Consider the following 16522-nt stretch of genomic DNA (forward strand, 5'->3'; position numbering starts at 1 on the left):
CAGTCAACGTTTTCTTTCCATCGCTGCTGCTTAAATCCAGTTTGAGCTATTTTTTCTTTTATTCTAATAAGAGATATACATTACACATTTGTATAACTAAAGAAATCTGCTCAGTGTAAATTCTGTCACACTGATGTAAGGAAGTTGAAATTCCTAAAAACTGTACAAAATAGCTCTTTCTTTACACACACACACAAACACACACACACACACACACACACACACACACACTGTGTGTATATATATATATACACTAGGCATAAAGATAGCCAAAGAAATTGGTAATTTTATCATGGACAAATTTGTTGTATGGAGAGGAGAAATTTATTTCTTAAGTTGTTCAAGAAAATAAGGTTTCTCAATTATATGCACATGTGCAGAGTAGAAATTGTTCCAAGCAAAATACCATGAGATTTTTTGCCCTCCTAGATATTCCTGTCTGTGTTATTGTTAGGAAAGACATGAAAGAGGATGTGACTTTTACTTATCATATATCATCTGTTTTATTAAAGAGCAGAATGCACATGGCAACCTTTGTTATCTAATTTTCCAACTGAGTACAAAATTGGACAGCATCAAACTTGCTTGCATTTTGTAAGCATTCACCATGTATTGGGATATTTCTCCTTGGTGTTCTATATCCTGCTACTTAGCTGGAAATGTTATACATTTGCTCAATCTTGTCTCTTAAGATTGCTTATTTCATTCTATATACAGAATAACTTAGAATTTAACATGATTTTGTTGTATCAGAGATTTCATTATCACTTTACATCATTTAGATCTGTGAATAAGATGTATTTTCTATATCTTCAGAGCTTTGTAATTGGATCAAGGTTATATAAAAACCTAAAATGAATGTCTTCTCAGTACATGTTTGAAAGACCTGATTTGGTTTTCTGTAACTCTTGTTCTACTGTCTTTACTTCTGAACATAAAGCGTTTACTGAATTAATTTACTTCTTATTTACTGGTTTATAAAAGACAGAGCTTGAGAAGAGGTGATTCCTCTCAGGTCCTACAGAATAAATTGAGCTTGTTCTAATGATGAGGAAATAATTAAATTTTGGGAGAAAAGTAGAGATAAATTGAAGACAAGAAATTGTTTAAAAGTATAAAAAGAACATATACCATGTATGAATGAAACAAAGTGCAAACCATTTTAGCATAGCTGAGAATTTATGAGGCCGGAAACAGAGGACAGGATATTTAATGAATGATGAGGCTAAGACATATTTTAATAATTCACTGTTGCTGAAATGTATCGACTGATCAAACTTAGCATTACACCTTAACAAAGATTGGGATTTTTATGTCCCAATACCAACATGAAAATGTATTTAAGTTTGAAGTACATTCATTTGAAAAAAAGAACTTAAAATTAAGTAAAAAATAGGAAATAATTGTCCAAAGTACTCCCACATATAAGGAGTAAATGCTGTTACCAATAGCTAATTTTTATTAGCTTTCCTTCCTTCCTTCCTCTCTCTCTCATTTATTTTTCTTTTTTTTCCTACATAATAAAACACAATTACTATATTCAGGCTCTCTTTCCTGTTATTTTTCCCTCCTTCCTTGTCACCTTGACTTTCTTTTTTTAAATTCTGGGATTTTAAAAAATTGGGGAGTTCCCAAGTAAAAAAATGAGGAGAAACAACACTTGTTGTTTGAAATGTGTTGACTTAAGGTAGGGTTAGAATCAATGACTTTAGAGTTCCTCCAGTCTGCGTTTAGACCTCAGCTAGGATACTTACTAGCTGTATGATCTAGGTCTAGCTACTTTTCTTCTGTTAGCTAATAATAGCAAATATTTGAATATGTATGGTGTTCTGGTCATTCTTTTACATTTTGGTTATTAACCCATTTATTCCTCACATTTAAGCCATTTTACAGATGAAGAGATGGGAGCACAGATAATAACTAAGTAGCTTTCCCAAGATAACATAATTCATGGTTCTTCATCAGGGACATCTGGTATTTTTTCCAGTTTCACTTTTGGCCATTTCTCTACGCAAGCCTATACTTCCAACACCACTGGCATTTGCAGTTGCCATTTCATATATGTGTGACTTTGTAATGCACTTATCTCTGAGGTTCTTCCCACTACCCTGCCTATTTCTCTTCCTGGATAACTTTTCACCCTCTTCCAAGACTCAGTTCAACCCTAGCATCACTTCCAGCAGAAAGCCTTCCTTCTCTGTCCACCTATGGCTGTGTTAAAAAAAGAAGATGCTGGGCTTCCTTGCTTTACCTTTTTACTTTGCTGTATAGTTACTGCTTTATTTGTCTATCTCCATGATCAGGCTGAGGCAAAAATTACTTCCTGTCTTTCTATTACCAGAGTCTAGCTGAGTATCTTTTAGTATGGAAGAGCAATTGAGAGAAAAATATAATCTTTTAAATTATAAGTTGGTATAATTTGAATAACTTACTTATTTTAGCTTTTGCTTCTTCAGTTGTACTTCAGTTGGCTTCAATACTATTTCCATCCTCATAGGATAAGTATGAGAAGTGAGATAGCATATGTTAAGTGCATACATGCCATGGGAAGCTTACTCAGTAAATGAGAACTGTTTCTGGATTATTATTAGTGTCCTAGATTATTCACATACATAGGCTTTCTCAGAACACCAAACTATGTTGATTATCACTGGTCATGGATCTTCTTGAGCACCATTTATTTTCACTTCAGACAAATATTTTCTCTGAAAGAGTATTTCATTTAAAGATTGGAAAGAGCAGAGAAAAATCTTTCAGTTATCAAAGGTAAATAGGACATTCAAGTTCTCTTTATTCCTCTCTAAATTTGAAATGTTTGTCTAGGTACTTTAAACCAAAATTAATTGCACTGCAAGATTAACTTCCTTGTTTATTTGCTATACTCAGCATAAAAGAAAAAATTGCTAGCTGATGCAAATAGAATAATTGCTTAAATGGATTTTCCTTCTCTTTTTTTTTTTTTTTTTTTTTTTGTGGTACACGGGCCTCTCACTGCTGTGGCCTCTCCCGTTGTGGAGCACAGGCTCCGGATGTGCAGGTTCAGTGGCCATGGCTCATGGACCCAGCCACTCCGCGGCATGTGGGATCCTCCTGGACCAGGGCATGAACCTGTGTCCCCTGCATCGGCAGGCGGACTCTCAACCACTGCACCACCAGAGAAGCCCCCTTCTTTTTTATTTAGCAATTTAAAAACTAACTTTCAAAACAATACATTTTAAGCTTTCACACAAAGAAGCAAAATGTTAATTTTCTTAGAAACTCCTTGATTTAAAAAAATCTTAATTTATTAGTTGTATACACTGTAATATCAGTTTTAATTAATTAAAATTAGTTAATTTAATTAGAAATCTTCTTAGAGAGCTTTGAAAGTTCCAAATTTTAAGAGATCATAAGTTCTTATCTCTTGGTAGTATTTTACATTTTTTTGTTTCTTTTAGATATTCCTAATATGATTTTTCTTAAGAAGAGATAAAATGCATATAATATAAAAAACTTTCTTTAAAAGAAAACCACTTATCTCCTTAAAATTGAACCTTTAAAATGTCATGCCAGGAAGTATTAAGTAAACCATGAATCTGAGTTCTAATCTGTAGTTATTCGGAAATTGTTCCCTTATAGTCTTCCTAAGCCACATGTACTCTTTGGAAAATGTGAAGCAAAATACTTATTACAGACCTCATCATTAAAGCCATAATAAGGAAAGTCATGAAAAAGAAAATGCGTGTACTACATAAAGCTGCTAAGTAGATTGGAGTTGTTTTTTTTCTTTATTACATTGTGCTGTGTATTTTATTTGAATTGAACATTTATACTTTTTTTATTGATGCTGCATATGCACAATTGTGTATTGACTTTTGCGCATCATGGTATTTGGTTAAGCTAGTCAACCTTCCTTTTGGGGACTGACTTCTTTATGCTTCTGTGTATATATTTTTAGTAGTTTCAAATAAATTCTTGTTTCAGACTTTATGAACTTAGCTATTTTAGAATAAGCTGATATAACTTCATAAAAAAGGATAAAATGACCCTTTGGAGGACATTATTTGCAGATACTCTTTTTATCGGTGATCTCAACTGTTGATTTTGAGAGAGAGCTGTTAAAATACACTACATTAAAGTTATTTTTATACATTAAATTGTGTCACTCTATTGCTTAAACAACTCCAAAAGCTGTCCAAAATCCAAATTCCTACCTGATTAGGCCTTTATCTGCCCTCCTACTTTATTGCAGGACCTTCTGTTCTGACTCAAAGTGCTTGAGTCTCCATGGCCATATTTCAGTTCTTCTAACACAGGACACTCTTTCTGGATTCAGGGCCTTTGCACATTCTCTTCTCTTTGCTTTGAATGCTCTTGACTCATTTACTTAACTGACTTATGCTTATCATGCAGGCCTCAAATGAAATATTACCTTCTCAGAGAGGTCTTCTCCATCAACCCCAAATTACTCCTTCCCCCATGTCCCCATGTTGTCTGTCATGATATCATTTATTTACTTGATCATACATATATATATTTTTCTTTTTTATTTTCTTCTCTACCATAAATGGTAGAACTTGAAGACCTGAGATTTATCTATATTGTTTAATAGGAGCAGCACAATATACTAAAGATTAAGAATGAATGATTAAGAATATATTTCTTCCCACATAGAGAACAGTTTATGCAAAGTCCTGAGGCAGGAAGGAGCCTGATGTGTTTCTTTTTTTTTTTTTTTCTCCAATACTGCCATGGATGTCTTTCTATTTAGGCAATGTTTTAAAGTATTCTTAAAGAGCATATAGTATTGTACTATGTTTTCTCTTGTTACTTGCTTTATTTAGTGTTATCTTTGCTCGGCTCATCCATGCTGACACGTGAAGATCTGTGTAGTTGATGTGCTTTCCTCACTATGTAGGATTCCCATGTAGGGAAATACAATAATTTATATATGTATTTTCCTGTTGATGGACATTTATTATTTTTTTACATCTTTATTGGAGTATAATTGCTTTACAATGGTGTGTTAGTTTCTGCTTTATAACAAAGTGAATCAGTTATACATATACATATGTTCCCATATCTCTTCCCTCTTAAGCCTCCCTCCCTTCCACCCTCCCTAGCCACCCCTCCAGGTGGTCACAAAGCACCGACCCGATCTCCCTGTGCTATGCGGCTGCTTCCCACTAGCTATCTACCTTACATTTGGTAGTGTATATATGTCCATGCCTCTCTCTCGCTTTGTCACAGCTTACCCTTCCCCCTCCCCATATCCTCAAGTCCATTCTCTAGTAGGTCTGTGTCTTTTTTCCTGTCTTACCCCTAGGATCTTCATGACATTCTTTTTTCTTACATTCCATATATATGTGTTAGCATATGGTATTTGTCTTTCTCTTTCTGACTTGCTTCACTCTGTATGACAGACTCTAGGTCTATCCACCTCATTACAAATAGCTCAATTTCGTTTCTTTTTATGGCTGAGTAATATTCCATTGTATATATGTGCCATATCTTCTTTATCCATCCATTCGATGATGGACACTTAGGCTGTTTCCATCTCTGAGCTATTGTAAATAGAGCTGCAATGAACATTTTGGTACATGACTCTTTTTGAATTATGGTTTTCTCAGGGTATATACCCAGTAGTGGGATTGCTGGGTCATAGGGTAGTTCTATTTGTAGTTTTTAAAGAACTTCCATACTGTTCTCCATAGTGGCTGTACCAATTCACATTCCCACCAGCAGTGCAAGAGTGCTTCCTTTTCTCCACACCCTCTCCAGCATTTATTGTTTCTAGATTTTTTTGATGCTGGCCATTCTAACTGGTGTGAGATGATATCTCATTGTAGTTTTGATTTGCATTGCTCTAATGATTAAAGATGTTGAGCATTCTTTCATGTGTTTGTTGGCAATATGTATATCTTCTTTGGAGAAATGTCTATTTAGGTCTTCTGCCAATTTTTGGATTGGGTTGTTTTTTGCTATTGAGCTGCATGAGCTGCTTATAAATTATGGAGATTAATCTTTTGTCAGTTGCTTCATTAGCAAATATTTTCTCCCATTCTGAGGCTTGTCTTTTGGTCCTGTTTACGGTTTCCTTTGCTGTGCAAAACCTTTGAAGTTTCATTAGGTCCCATTTGTTTATTTTTATTTTTACTTCCATTTCTCTAGGAGGCGTGTCAAAAAGGATCTTGCTGTGATTTATGTCATAGACTGTTCTACCTATGTTTTCCTCTAAGAGTTTGATAATTTCTGGCCTTACATTTAGGTCTTTAATCCATTTTGAGCTTTTATTTGTGTATGGTGTTAGGGAGTGATCTAATCTCATACTTTTACGTGTACCTCTCCAGTTTTCACAGCACCACTTATTGAAGAGGCTGTCCTTTCTCCACTGTACATTCCTGCCTCCTTTATCAAAGATAAGGTGACCATATGTGTCTGGGTTTACCTCAGGGCTTTCTATCCTCTTCCATTGATCTATCTTTCTGTTTTTGTGCCAGTACCATACTGTCTTGATTACTGTAGCTTTGTAGTATAGTCTCTTAAGTCAGGGAGCCTGATTCGTCCAGCTCCATTTTTCTTTCTCAAGATTGCTTTGGCTATTTGGAGTCTTTTGTGTTTCCATACAAATTGTGAAATTTTTTGTTCTAGTTCTGTGAAAAATGCCAGTGGTAGTTTGATAGGGATTGCATTAAATCTGTAGATTGCTTTGGGTAGTAGAGTCATTTTCAAATGTTGATTCTTCCAATCCAAGAACATGCTATCTCTCTCCATCTATTTGTATCATCTTTAATTTCTTTCATCAGTGTCTTATAATTTTATGCATACCGGTCTTTTGTCTCCTTAAGTAGGTTTATTCTTAGATATTTTATTATTTTTGTTGCAATGGTAAATGTGAGTGTTTTATTGATTTCACTTTCGGATTTTTCATCATTAGTGTATAGGAATGCCAGAGATTTCTGTGCATTAATTTTGTATCCTGCTACTTTACCAAATTCATTGATTAGCTCTAGTAGTTTTCTGGTAGCATCTTTAGGATTCTCTATGTATAGTATCATGTCATCTGCAAACAGTGACAGCTTTACTTCTTCTTTTCTGATTTGGATTCATTTCATTTCCTTTTCTTCTCTGATTGCTGTGGCTAAAACTTCCAAAACTATGTTGAATAAGGGTGGTGAGAGTGGGCAAGGTGGTCTTGTTCCTGATCTTAGTGGAAAGGCTTTCAGTTTTTCACCATTGAGGATGATGTTGGCTGTGGGTTTGTCATATATGGCCTTTATTATGTTGAGGAAAGTTCCCTCTATGCCTACTTTCTACAGGGTTTTTATCATAAATGGGTGTTGAATTTTGTCGAAAACTTTCTCTGCATCTATTGAGATGATCATATGGTTTTTCTCCTTCAGTTTGTTAATATGGTGTATCAAATTGATTTATTTCCATATATTGAAGAACCCTTGCATTCCTGGAATAAACCCCACTTGATCATGGTGTATGATCCTTTTAATTTGCTGTTGGATTCTCTTTGCTAGTATTTTGTTGAGGATTTTTGAAACTATGTTCATCAGTGATATTGGCCTGTAGTATTCTTTCTTTGTGACATCATTGTCTGGTTTTGCTATCAAGGTGATGGTGGCCTCGTAGAATGAGTTTGGGAGTGTTCCTCCCTCTGCTATATTTTGGAAGAGTTTGAGAAGGATAGGTGTTAGCTCTTCTCTAAATGTTTATAGAATTCCCCTGTGAAGCCATCTGGTCCTGGGCTTTTGTTTGTTGGAAGATTTTTAATCCCAGTTTTAATTTCATTGCTTGTGATTGGTCTGTTCATATTTTCTATTTCTTCCTGGTTCAGTCTTGGAAGGTTGTGCATTTATAAGAATGTGTCCATTTCTTCCAGGTTGTCCATTTTATTGGCATAGAGTTGCTTGTAGTAATCTCTCATGATCTTCTGTATTTCTGCAGTGTCAGTTGTTACTTCTCCTTTTTCATTTCTAATTCTATTGATTTGAGTCTTCTCCCTTTTTCTCTTGATGAGTCTGGCTAATGGTTTATCAATTTTGTTTATCTTCTCAAAGAACCAGCTTTTAGTTTTATTGATCTTTGCTATCGTTTCCTTCATTTCTTTTTCATTTATTTCTCATATGATTTTTATGATTTCTTTCCTTCTGCTATCTTTGCGGTGTTTTTGTTCTTCTTTCTCTAATTGCTTTAGGTGCAAGGTTAGGTTGTTTATTCGAGATTTTTCCTGTTTCATAAGGTAGGATTGTATTGCTATAAACTTCCCTCTTAGAACTGCTTTTACTGCATCCCATAGGTTTTGGGTCGTCATGTCTCCATTGTCATTTGTTTCTAGGTATTTTTTTATTTCCTCTTTGATTTCTTCAGTGGTCACTTAGTTATTAAGTAGTGTACTGTTTAGCCTCCATGTGTCTGTGTTTTTTACAGATCTTTTCCTGTAATTGATATCTAGTCTCATAGCGTTGTGGTTGGAAAAGATACTTGATACAATTTCAATTTTCTTAAATTTACCAAGGCTTGATTTGTGGCTCAAGATATGATCTATCCAGGAGAATGTTCCATGAACACTTGAGAAAAATGTGTATTCTGTTGTTCTTGGATGGAATGTCCTATAAATATCAATTAAGTCCTTCTTGTTTACTGTATCATTTAAAGCTTGTGTTTCCTTATATTTTCATTTTGGATGATGTGTCCATTGGTGAAAGTGGGGTGTTAAAGTTCCCTACTATGAATGTGTTACTGTTGATTTCCCCATTTATGGCTGTTAGTATTTGCCTGTTGTATTGAGGTGCTCCTATGTTGGGTGCATCAATATTTACAACTGTTATATCTTCTTCTTGGATCAATCCCTTGATCATTATGTAGTGTCCTCCTTTGTCCCTTCTAATAGTCTTTATTTTAAAGTCTATTTTGTCTGATATGAGAATTGCTACTCCAGCTTTCTTTTGGTTTCCATTTGCATGGAATATCTTTTTCTATCCCCTTACTTTCAGTCGGTATGTGTCTCCAGGTCTGAAGTGGGTCTCTTGTAGACAGCATATATATAGGTCTTGTTTTTGTATCCATTCAGCCAATCTGTGTCTTTTGATGGGAGCATTTAGTCCATTTACATTTAAGGTAATTATCGATATGTATGTTCCTATTCCCATTTTCTTAATTGTTTTGGGTTTGTTATTGTAGGTCTTTTCCTTCTCTTTTGTTTCTTGCTTAGAGAAATTCCTTTAGCATTTGTTGTAAAGCTGGTTTGCTGGTGCTGAACTCTCTCAGTTTTGCATGTCTGTAAAGGTTTTAATTTCTCCATCAAATCTGAATTAGATCCTTGCTGGGTAGAGTAATCTTGGTTGAAGGATTTTCTCCTTCATCACTTTAAATATGTCTTGCCGCTCCCTTCTACCCTGCAGAGTTTCTGCTAAAGATCAGCTGTTAACCTTATGGGGATTCCCTTGTGTGTTATTTATTGTTTTTCCCTTGCTGCTTTTAATATGTTTTCTTTGTATTTAACTTTTGACGGTTTGATTAATATGTGTCTTGGCGTATTTCTCCTTGGATTTATCCTGTATGGGACTCTCTGTGCTTCCTGGACTTGATTAACTATTTCCTTTCCCATATTAGGGAAGTGTTCAACTATAATCTCTTCAAATATTTTCTCCATCCCTTTCTTTTTCTCTTCCTCTGGAACCCCTATAATTCGAATGTTGGTGCATTTAATATTGTGCCAGCAGTCTCTGAGACTGTCCTCCATTCTTTTCATTCTTTTTTCTTTATTCTGCTCTGCAGTAGTTATTTCCACTATTTTATCTTCCAGGTCACTTATCGGTTCTTCTGCCTCAGTTATTCTGCTATTGATCCCATCTAGAGTATGTTTAATTTAATTTATTGTGTTGTTCATCACTGTTTGTTTCATCTTTAGTTCTTCTAGGTCTTTGTTAAATGTTTCTTGCATTTTGTCTATTCTATTTCCAAGATTTTGGATCATTCTTATACTATCATTATTCTGAATTCTTTTTCAGGTAGACTGCCTATTTTCTCTTCATTTGTTAGGTCTGGTGGGTTTTTATCTTGCTCCTTCATCTGCTGTGTGTTTTTCTGTCTTCTCATTTTGCTTAACTTACTCTGTTTGGGGTCTCCTTTATGCAGGCTGCAGGTTCGTAGTTCCCATTGTTTTTGGTGTCTGTCTCCAGTGGCTAAGGTTGGTTCAGTGGGTTGTGTAGGCTTCCTGGTAGAGGGGACTAGTGCCTGTGTTCTGTGGATGAGGCTGGATCTTGTCTTTCTGGTGGGCAGGTCCACGTCTGGTGGTGTGTTTTGGGGTGTCTGTGGACTTATGATTTTAGGCAGCCTCTCTGCTAATGGGGGGAGGTTGTGTTCCTGTCTTGCTAGTTGTTTGGCATAGGGTGTCTAGCACTGTAGCTTGCTGGTCATTGAGTGGAGCTGGGTCTTGGTGTTGAGATGGAGATCTCTGGGAGATTTTCGCCATTTGATATTATGTGGAGCTGGGAGGTCTCTTGTGGACCAGTGTCCTGAAGTTGGCTTTCCCACCTCAGAGGCACAGCACTGACTCCTGGCTGGAGCACCAAGAGCCTTTCATCCACACGGCTCAGAATAAAAAGGAGAAAATGTAGAAAGAAAGAATTAGTAGAAATAGAAAGAAAGAAAGAAAGTAAGAAGGAAGGAAAGAATGAAAGAAAGAAAGAAGGGAGGGAAGGAGGGATCGAGGGAGGGAGGGAGGGAGGAAGGAAGGAAGGAAGGAGTGAAGGAAGGAAAAAAAGAAAGAAAGAAAGAAGATAAAGTAAAATAAAATAAAGTAAGATAAAATATAATAAAGTTATTCAAATAAAAAATAGAGCTTCCCTGGTGGCACAGTGGTTGAGAATCTGCCTGCTAATGCAGGGGATGCGGGCTTGAGCCCTGGTCTGGGAGGATCCCACATGCTGCGGAGCAACTGTGCCCGTGAGTCACAACTACTGAGCCTGCGCGTCTGGAGCCTGTGCTCCACAACAAGAGGCCGCGATTGTGAGAGGCCCCCGCACCGCGATGAAGAGTGACCCCCACTTGCCACAACTAGAGAAAGCCCTCACACAGAAATGAAGACCCAACACAGCAAAAATAAATAAATAAATTAACAAAAAAAATAATTATTAAGAAAACAAAAAACAACAACAACAACAAAATGGACGGATAGAACCCTAGGACAAATGGTGGAAGCAAAGCTATACAGACAAAATCTCACACAGAAGCATACACATACACACTCACAAAAAGAGGAAAAGGGGAAAATATCATAAATCTTGCTGTCAAAGTCCCCCTTCTCAATTTGGGATGATTCGTTGTCTATTCATGTATTCCACAGATGCAGGGAACATCACGTTGATTGTGGTGCTTTAATCTGCTGCTTATGAGGCTGCTGGGAGAGATTTCCCTTTCTCTTCTTTGTTCTCACAGCTCCCAGGGGCTCAGGTTTGGATTTGGCCCCACCTCTGTGTGTAGGTCACCAGATGGCATCTGTTCTTCGCTCAGACAGGACGGGGTTAAAGGAGCAGCTGCTTCGGGGACTCTGGCTCACTCAGGCCGGGGGGAGGGAGGGGCACGGAGTGCGGGGCGAGCCTGTGGCAGCAGAGGCCAGCGTGACGTTGCAGCAGCCTGAGGCGCACCATGCGTTCTCCCAGGGAAGTTGTCCCTGGATCCCCGGACCCTGGCAGTGGCAGGCTGCACAGGCTCCCAGGAAGGGGGTGTGTGGATAGTGACCTGTGCTCGCACACAGGCCTCTTGGTGGCGGCAGCAGCAGCCTTAGCGTCTCATGCCCGTCTCTGGGGTCTGCGTTTTTAGCCGCGGCTCGCACCCGTCTCTGGAGCTCCTTTAAGCAGCGCTCTTAAACCCCTCTGGTCGCGCACCAGGAAACAAAGAGGGAAGAAAAAGTCTCTTGCCTTTTCGGCAGGTCCAGACTTTTCCCCAGACTCTCTCCCGGCTAACCGTGGTGCACTAACCCCCTGCAGGCTGTGTTCACGCTGTCAACCCCAGTCCTCTCCCGGCGCTCCGACCGAAGCCCGAACCTCAGCTCCCAGCCCCACCCGCCCCGGCGGGTGAGCAGACAAGCCTCTCAGGCTGGTGAGTGCCAGTCGGCCCTCATCCTCTGTGCAGGAATCTCCCCGCTTTGCCCTCTGCACCCCTCTTGCTGTGCTCTCCTCCGTGGCTCCGAAGCTTTCCCCCTCTGCCACCCCCAGTCTCCGCCCATGAATGGGCTTCCTAGTGTGTGGAAACCTTTCCTCCTTCACCGCTCCCTCCCACTGGTGCAGGTACCGTCCCTATCCTTTTGTCTCTGTTTATTCTTTTTTCTTTTGCCCTACCCAGGTATGTGGGGAGTTTCTTGCCTTTTGCGAGCACTTAGGTCTTCTGCCAGCATTCAGTTGGTGTTCTGTAGGAGTTGTTCCACGTGTAGATGTATTTCTGGTGTATCTGTGGGGAGGAGGGTGATCTCTGCATCTTACTCTTCCGTCATCTTCCCCTCATCCCCCTGATGTGTTTCTTTTTGTTTTGTTTTGTTTTGTTTTGTTTTCCCCTGATGTGTTTCTTAAACTGAAGGAAGACCAGTGTGGCTGGAGCATAATGGGTGGCAAGATAATGACATGAGATAATGTTACAGAATTTAGTAGGGCCTGGAAGGCAGTATTAAACTAAATTGGACTTATTTCATAGTATAAAGAGAAATCCTTGTAAGGTTTTGAGAAGGGGATAAAAAGGTCTGGCAGAGTACATAGCAACATTGTGTCCTGTAGTTATGTTATAAGCAGAACTTGTAAGTGATGAACTTGGATATTTACTTGAGATTTCCAAGCAAAATATGGAGGATGTTATAAGGTGTATTAGTCTTCTTAAGGTGCTATAACAAAATACCACAGAATGGGAGGCTTGAACAACAGAAATTTATTTCTCACAGTTCTGGCAAGGTAGATTGCATTCTGAGGGCTCTTCTCTTGACCTGTAGGTGACTGCCATCTGACTGTGCTCACATAGCTTCTTCTTAATATTTGTGGTGTCTCTTCTTATGATGACACTAATACTATTTGATCAGGGCCCCACTCCTATGACTTCATTTAACCTTAATTACTTTCTTACTTGAAATAAAGCCAAACTGGGGTTATGGCTTCAAAGTAGGAATTTCAGGGGGACACATTCATTCCATAACATATAGCTTCTTCTTGCTTATAGTAAATTGTGAGATGAGAAAGATAAATTGAGCAGAACATTATTAAACAAAAATAAAAAAGAACCTAATGATTTTGGAAGCTCTCACCCTATCCCGATGGCAAAAGACTCTAAAATTAAGAGAATTTATTGCCAGTAAAATGTGCTGTGGAGAAAAGTCTAAGGGTGTGACTCTACAAAAGATCAAAGTTTCAGGTACATAGAAGGGTCTTTGAAGAGATTAAGGGTGTGATTAACAGATCCCCTCATTCAAACCAGGGGCTTCTAGGAATCTGAAGAGTGTTGTTCCTCAGCCATCACAGCAGAAGGCAAAACTAGAGAAGACATTATTGAGAAAAGATCTGTGAAGAGACGTCTTGTCTAATGGAGTGAAGCCCTGTGAAATTCACAGAAAGCTGACACAGGTTTTAAGAATTTTATACTGGTAGGAACACTGCCAGCTTGGACAAAGAAGGACAGAGGAGTATGAAACTAATTAAGGCTGGCTGTGTGATCCCCCAAATTCTACTGGCAGATAAAACTCATGATAAAACTACTCAACTGCAAATAGGTGTTACCTTTCAGAGAAAACAGAGGGGTACTGAGCCCAGAGGTTGGGACTGGAATCTTAGAGGGCAGAAACAAGAGCCAAAGAGAATTTTCCCAAGTCTTGAAACCTAATGTACTTGTCCTACCTAGATATTAAAACTGCATTGAAACTGTGACTATGTTTTACCTTTCATTTTTTCCCTGCTGGAACTAGCATGTTTGTAACTGACACCCTATGTCTGTCTCACATGTGTATATTGGGGGCAGATAATATGTGTCTTTAATTTCACAGGTTCACAGAGAGAGAGAGATTATTCCCAGGAGTTCTATTTAATGGATTACTCACCCACACTTGATTTAAATGAGAGATTTTGGACTTTTGAGCAGATAAGATTTATATGAGATTTTTATGCTTTGAGCTGATGCTGTAATGGAATGAAACTCTTGGGAACATTGGGAGGAGTGTGAATGTATTTTACCTTTGGGAGAGATTTGAACCTTTGGGGACCTGAAGGTATACTGTGGTAGACATAATTTATAAGATGTTTTCCCAAGATTCTACTATTCTGGTTATTCAATAAAGTTAATCCAACTATTGCTGCAAAGGGGCATTGCAGTTGTAATTAAGATGTAACCAGCTGATCTTAACATAGGGAGATTATCATGTTTTATCTAGATTGACTCAGTATAATCACATAAGATCTTAAAAGCAGAAGAAGAAGGTAAGAGAGTTAGAGAGATTCCAGAAAAATAGAAGTCAGAGAGATTTAAAGTGAGAAGTCCTTAACTTACTGTTATTGAAGGGCAAGATGATGAGGAATGTAAGAAACATTAAGGATTTGAGAGGCTCCCAGCCAAGAGCCACTAGTCAGCAAAGAAATGGGGACCTCATCTCTATTGCTGCAAGGAACTGAATTCTTCCAGCAACCTGAAAGAGGTTAGAAGCTCATTCTTTCCCAGAGCCTTTGTCAGTTTCAACCTGGTGATGCTCTAAACAGAGGAACTATTTGAACCACACTGTGCCTAGAAACTCTGATATAATTAATGAGTTATTTTAAACCAATCTATTTATACTAATTTGCTACAGCAGTGGTAGAAAACTAACACAATGAAACCTAAGGAATGAATAGAAAAGTAATAGTAAAATGACAGACATAAATCCAACCAAATCAATTATGTTAAAGGTAAATGGTCTAACTACAGCATTAAAGACTGAGGTTATCAGGTTAGATGTGAAAGCAAGGCCCAACTATATGCTATCTACCAGGAAACTCACTTGAAAAAAAAGGATGGAAAAGATATATCACACAAACTTGAATAAAAACAAAAGCTAGAGTAACTAAAGGATATCAGCCAAAGAGGGCTTCAGAACAAGGAAAATTATCATGGACAAAGAGGAATATTATGTAATGATGAAACAGTCAACTCACTAAGGCATAAAAATTCAAGTAGGTCTTTTACAATAAAGTTTCAAAACATGTGAAGCAAAAACTAAAAGAACTGAAAGGAATAGAGAAATCTACAATTATATTTAGAGACTTCAACATTGCTTTCTCATTAATTGCTGTAACAAAAAGGAAATTAGCAAATATATACAGAAAACTTGAGAAATGTAATAAATCAACCTGACCTGGTTGACATTTATGGAACATTCTACTCAACAACAGCAGAATATACATTCTTTTCAAGTGTACATGGAACATTCACCAAGTTAGACCATATTGTGGGTCATAAAATAAGCCTTATTAAATTAAAACAATGAAATTATTAAAGCTATTTTTACTATAATGGAATTAAAGTAGAAATAGATAACAGAAGAATAGATGGAAAATCTCCAAATATTTGGAAATACTAAATAATATAAATAACATACCAATAAATAACCCAAGTATCAAAGGAACAATAGCAGAGCAAATTAGAAATATTTGAACTGAAAGAATATGAGTCTACAACATATCAAAATATGCATGGTGTTGCTAAAGCAGTTTTTAGGAGGGAATTTATAGCACTAAATGCTTTCATTAGAAAAGAGGAAAACTTCTCAAAACAATAACTTGATCTTCTACCTTTAGAATCTAGAAAAGGAGGAGAAAAAACATAAAGTAAGCGAAAGGAAGGAAATCATAAAGATCAGGGAAGAAATCTGTTAAATTGAAAAGAGACAAACATTAGAGAAACATCAGTGAAACCAAAAGCTGATTCTTTGAAAAAAAAATAAAATAATATTAATAAAGTTTTAGCCAGATGGACCAAGTGAAAAAGAGAGAACACATAAGTTACAAACATTAGGAATGAAAGAGGGGATGTAATTACTGATCCTAGAATTATTGAAATGGAAAACAACAAAAAAATCCTCTATGCACATAAAATTTGACAGCTTAGATGAAACGGACTGATTCATTGAAAGACACAGACTACCAAACCTCATCCAAGAAGAAGTGGTAACCCAAACAGCCTATATCTACTAAAGAAATCAAATTCCAGTTAATGTCCTTCCAAGAGAGAAAACTTAAGGTATAGGAGGGCTAGAATTTAGGACAAGATGTTGGGGAAAACACAACAATGGGAAAATCACACTATGGTACAGTGGCCAAACACAGATTTATTGCACCAAGGGGAAATCCCAGACCCAGCCTGCTGTCAGGAATGGGCCACTGACATAAGGACTGTCTGGGTCACAATTGGCTCATGGACGGTTAAGGCCAGGCTTCAGTAGCTACATTCAAGAAGGTCTAGGTGGTCTTTGAAGGAGAGGAGTCTCAAGAGGAACCTGTCACATTACAAAGGAAGGGCTAATTATGTG

At 37.5% G+C, this 16522-nt stretch overlaps 1 protein-coding gene across 1 annotated transcript in view; it reads left to right on the top strand.

The window, feature by feature from the left end:
* TLL1 (tolloid like 1) overlaps positions 1–16522 on the top strand; it is a gene marked incomplete at both ends in the record, with an annotated part of 254674 nt that overhangs the window by 59027 nt on the left and 179125 nt on the right. The gene's annotated exons all lie outside the window — the stretch shown is intronic.

Source organism: Leucopleurus acutus (assembly GCF_964270905.1).
Source record: "Leucopleurus acutus genome assembly, chromosome: 4".
Lineage (NCBI taxonomy): Eukaryota > Metazoa > Chordata > Mammalia > Artiodactyla > Delphinidae > Leucopleurus > Leucopleurus acutus.